A 6,070-nucleotide genomic window follows, 5' to 3' on the forward strand; every position below is an offset into this window, starting at 1 on the left:
GATAGGTCTTTTATCTTCAGCAATTGAACTACAGTGAATGGGATGGCACATAGAAGCTTGCATATCTTAAAAAGACAACCAAGAGACAGAGAACATGTTTGAAGAATTGTGTTGTTATTTATCAGCACTATAGTTTCCAAAACATGCTGCAGGAGGAACTTTAGCATTCATGAAATGGAGATCACACCCAAGATTACGTTAATATTGCACTCGTAATCAGTGCCAACACCACGCTTGTATCATCCCATCAAAAAACCCAAATGTTTACTGATGACAAAAAACCATATTAATGAAAGTTCAGGAGAGAATTTGACTTGATCATTTTATAGGTGTACAGACAAGTCTTCATACTAAAATGCACTTTGTCTTGTGTACAACTGGGCAGAGGCCATGGCACCTTCAAGAAGTCTAGGATAAGAATAGGCATTTCTTCATCAATAATTGCAGTGCTTGACTGCTGGAGAAAGGAATGGGGTCCTGTTGTGGTCTGAGAATTCCCAGAGGCACCTCCCTGGCCTCCGGCTGTCTGCCCTTGTCCGAAACATCTGCCGAGTGCACTCTTCCGCTCAGAAAGACAGGGTGACGTGGTGGCTCTGGAGACTTCCTCCAAGCCACATGGGTAGGTAATTCAGTTCTGCTCAGCCTACGCCCTCAGCTGTTGCCCACTTGGCCTATTCCAAGCTTGTGGCTAATGTCCATATTCAAATGTAAAGCATTTTGCTCTCAGATCTTTAGTTTAGCATAGTTTCTGAATGTACCTGTGTTGATTGAAAGGCCAAGGGACTACCCCAGACTTTGGTGGCTCTCTCAGCATGCTTCCTCAACCCCTGGCCAATATGCAAGTTTATTGGAGTTGCCAAAACAGCCTGGGCTTCATGGCCTCTGACAGTTTGACAGTCAGACTGATGGCAAGTAAAATGAAGTAATTGACCATAATGGCTAAGATGCCAGTGCAAGGCTATATATTTTGTCTGCAGAACAGCAATAAAGGAAAAATGTCAATGAAAATAAACTGTGCAAATAAGTGTATAGAGCAAGGGCCAAGGGGGAAACCATTACTTGTAGCTACAGTAAATGTCCCTGGATGTTTTTTTTTTCCACTACTGTCATTTGTGGTCTATGAAGTGTTTGCTCTTTGGCACCAAAATAAATCCTTTTCAGTTCTCAATTTACCCACAGACAGTGTTCTATATACATCCAAAACAGCTAAAAGCAAACTATTAATGCAGCAGAACATAGTCACTGGAAAAATATTGACTCACAAAGTTTTGTTTCAGGTGATTCAAGCTGTTGGAAAATAAATCTAAAAAAATAAGTCTTAAATTTCAAGAATTTTTCGAACTAATAATGTCATCAATAATATTGACATATACTACTCCTACAAGAAATTACTGTGGTATATGTATAATCACATTAATTTAATTAAATTTTAGTATTATATGAATTCCTCCAGTCCTCATATAATGGTGTTCTGTACACAGAAAAACCTCTACACCACTTATGAAAATCTTTTTTCATAAAATGTACTATTCTTTTTTTTACACTGTCATTTGACTTCCACAACACCATTCACCTTTGCCCCTGTGTTGTTTCAGCCAGCGGCAGGTTTTAAAAAGGAACAATTCAGACACAGTGCAATGTAGTTCCCGTATGGCTTTCAGGTTAACTTGTACAAAGGTACAACACAGCTGAAAGAGAGAAACAATCATAAAAAGTGCGGGGAAATAAAAATTATTAATAAAAGAGTCGTGAATATGTATGCAATATCGTTGTTCATTGAGAGACACCGCATACGCCTCTGATGGCTGCTGTGATAATGTTCACAAAGTTCAAAAAGTTTAAACTGAGTAAAAGGGAACATCTAAAAACCAGATAAAACACTTCCTCTGCTCTACAACTCTTGCAGAAGAGGAGCTTTTTAGTAGCAATGTGTTTTTAATTCAAAAAGAAGAAAAGAACACACTGGTGAAGTACTTCTTCAAAATGAGGACCGTACATTTTAAAACACAAGTTGTCCAGGAATATAAATATAAATATGAAAAAGAGATAAGAAGAGGCTTTAAAAAGACACCACTTGCCTCAGTTGTCAGTTAGGGTTTCTCCCAACTGAGAAAATCTGCTAAATGTTTCTTCAACTGGCATTCAAACCATCTTCAAAATATAGAAATCCGTGAACCAAGTATTTAGTGCTTTGGACATGTGGTTATTAATAAATGAATGCAAAACATTTAATTGAAAGACAACCTTGACATCTTTATTTTTGTTACAGAATTCATAAAATACACACACACACACACATTTTCAGAACCGCTTGTCCCATACGGGGTCACGGGGAACCGGAGCCTAACCCGGCAACTCAGGGCGTAAGGCCGGAGGGGGAGGGGACACACCCAGGACGGGACGCCAGTCCGTCGCAAGGCACCCCAAGCGGGACTCGAACCCCAGACCCACCGGAGAGCAGGACTGTGGTCCAACCCACTGCGCCACCGCACCCCCCTCTTCATAAAATATATTGGTGTTATTACTGTAATGCTTAAAAAATACCTTTTATGCTGGTATTTGAATTAATTTTAGCTGATGCATTTTTCGTTTGGGAATCTATTATTTCTTTTCCATAAGAAACAATGGCAATTCAGCCTCCTCCTAATGGGAATTTGCCTAATTGGGTGATTTCACGGAACGAATTAACACTGTTATGTGAGTACTGGATGTGTATGTATTATAAATACATACAAACCCATACAGCATTTTCAGTTTTTATTAGAACCATTTATGCAGCAGGAAATTTTTATTAAACCAATTCAGGGTAAGTACTTTGCTCAAGGGTACTAGAGCAGGAAAGATAGGTTTAAACTGGCAACCTTCAGGTTACAAGTCAGTGTTCTTAATCATTATGCTACCAGCTGCCCTCAAGCTACTGAGTGTCACATCATGAATCTGAATAACAGCTGCTGTTAAAAGTTTAAGGTATCTTAACTGACATTTAATCTATTTTTGCTGAGACTTGCACCATCTAATTCCCAACAGTATGAGAATTTTCTCTGCTTTCAATAGATGCTGCTCTCGATCTCTCATTGTCTTATAGATGGCTGCTGTACCTGCTTTGGGTCAACTGCATAGAATGGGACACTGGACGTTCCCAGGGTCACAGCCCTGACCAGTGATAATTTCTTTGATAAGAAAGTATGTGGCCCTTCAGACGTTGAAGAAATGAAAGGTGGCCTCCAACCGGGTTTAACTCACAATCAGCAAGACTAGTAAACTGGGTTTACTACTCAGCATGTTAGGGCACTGTATAAGTTTAACACTCCACAGGTAAGGTCACTGAATGGGTTTACAGCAACACTGCAATCAAAAGGTCACTGGACTAGGTTTAACCCTCAGTGAATAACACCACTGAATTGGCTATAACATTGCACCAGTAAGGTCACTGAATGGGATTTAATACTGTACCGTTACAGCCACCCTACTATGTTTCATCAGCTCCCATAGCCAGGAATATCTTTCCTTGTGTGGCTGCATCACAGCAGCACATTACTGCTGAGCAGCTCTGATTCTTGTTCTGAATTTAAAAGGAGGAAAGAGAAAGAAATCGATCTTATAGGGAGCACACCATAGTAGCTCTTACTCTGCCTTCGAAGCATCCTGCTGGGAATCCGTTAGGAACACACACTAAGTCTGGGTAGAGTCTTGCACTGAATTGGAGTCGACTCATCTAGGCTGAGATGACAATGTAAATGAGCAAATGAGTAAATAAATAACACAGTGTATGTAAACTTGCACTACCTGTGCACCGCCTCACAACATTGTTGCAGAATTGCAATACTAAGGTATCGGGGGGAATATGTATTGGGCTGCACTTTGCGCTGCATGATCTCGGTTCTGCAACCTTCGGGAGGCGGCATCTCCACGCAGCTTGAGGTCGGGTGTTGGGCTGAGCTGCTCAGGCCCTGTAGCAGACTCTTCCAATTACCCCGAAACCTCCAATGGCATCAACAGGGATTCCCTCCCCCATCTAGCGATTCCCCCAGACCACGCGAGCAGCAACAACAAATGAGCTGCAGACACGGCAAAAATCAACCTTGGGAGAGAATCCCAGGAGCTGGTCTATGGTAAGGTGACTCACAAAGGCCCAAGTTCAAGCAATCAATATAAAACGTGCTGCATGCTCTTCTTCAAAAGAAACCCTTGCCAGTGTCTCTCACTACAGCTTGTTAGACCTTATTAAATAAGCATCCATAAGGTAATATCATTTTTTTCCACTTACATATTCCAAAAATATATCATCTCATGTGCAGTGAATAGCTGACCTTGCTAAACGTTTTTACGTGTTACATGTATTGTGGAACGCACAACACAGTGAAATCAGTGATCAATCAAGACAAAGATTTCACTTTGTACGAAAATGAATATTTCCAGCAGCGTGTTTTACTCTGTCAGTGTTGATTTAACACCGTTGATTTCACAGTTTATTCTAAACTGTTTCTAAATTGCAGTAAGTTGCATCCAAATTTACTGAAGGTAGCCAGCTGGCGAGCGTGGATGATTTTGTAATTTCTACATCATTTCCTTTAAAACGCCTTTCACATGCTTTCTGCTATTGCTTGCTGTTGCGGGAAGATAATAGAACAATGATGGCATTGCTTGAAAAAAGCACACATAAGAAATACACAGGAAAAAATACAAGGAAAATGCGATATTATATGCCTTGACATCTGTTCATCCATTTTCAAGGCGCACAGGCCTAGGGAAAATAAAACCATCCTTACAAACACAAGGCACAGAGGCAGGTTGCAAAGGAGGAGAGCCTTTTTGGGGCCGACAATGGCGGCAATTCCGAGCGGCCAGGCAACCTCAGTGGGCATGTCTTTCAATTATATGAATTGACCGGGGGACTCAAGCAAGGCCCAGGGGGTGAGCGGACACTGGGGGAGTCTGCAGAGCGCACACACACACACATACGGAGCGGGGGTTTGATTCAGTGTCTTCAACACCAACAGACGTGGAGCTGTGAGGTCACGTACATTTTGTTTGTTCATTACTATTAACCACTTCTCCTAATGCAGAGTTGCGGTGGTCAGGAGCCAATCCTAGAATCATAGGGAGTGAGGGAGGGTACGCCCTGGATGGGATACCAGTCCGTCGCATTGCGAGATAACAATATTGTAGCTGAATCACAGTACAGCCCACAAAACATATCATCTACCTGTAGACATGACCCTCAATGTTCAAGCAAGCCTGTGACCCCACAATATTCGCATGTCTCCTTTGAGAACTAACTTCATATTTGTTGCTACAACCCTCCTTGCCAATATCTCACTGCCACGTTTTATTGTTCCCTATTTTTAAGGAGATTTGCAGTTTGATCTAGATCGACATCCTTTTCACACACAGAAGACTGCGGGAAACACTTTAGAATGAAATATTGGACTTTTATGGAAAGAGGTATGCAGCGTGGTGTCATGCCCTGCTATTGTTTTTTGGTTAATTCACTTAATGAGTCAGTATTAATAATGTCCCTCTTATGGGAGATATAGAGGTACTTATTAAAATGCTTTTAGAACACCTTTGGCCGGCACAGCCCAGTGAAATAATGCAGCAAATGTATTTCAGCAGCAAGAGATTCAAGCAGATGCTTGTTGAAAATGTGTGGGATAATTAAGCAGACTGACGCTTTAGGTCGTAAATCATTATTTATCGTTAACATCACGTGTATCTTGTGCATGTTCGGTAACCCTCAACACAATTGTAGGCGACAGTATATTGTCATGTCGAACGCCAGGGCTCATTGGAGAAGACACCCTTGGCGGAGCAGCGATCCGACGTGACTCTCCTCCCGCCAAGAGATCAATATAATAAGGACACTGTCTGTTGCTAGAAAAAACGTCATCCGAACAGGTTGCTGACGGGAATTTGCGGGCAGGGGTGCCGCTCGTCCGCCCACTGTGGTGCGGGGAATAGCGCTGGGAATAGTGCGAGCGAGGAGGGCACCGGGAGGGGGAGGCGACTGGGGGGGGATGCCCGGTGATTTCCAACTCCTGCAGGTTTGCAGCCGTGTTTTTGCCGCGCG

The sequence above is a fragment of the Scleropages formosus genome, chromosome 6 (genome assembly GCF_900964775.1).
Source record: "Scleropages formosus chromosome 6, fSclFor1.1, whole genome shotgun sequence".
NCBI classification, from domain to species: domain Eukaryota; kingdom Metazoa; phylum Chordata; class Actinopteri; order Osteoglossiformes; family Osteoglossidae; genus Scleropages; species Scleropages formosus.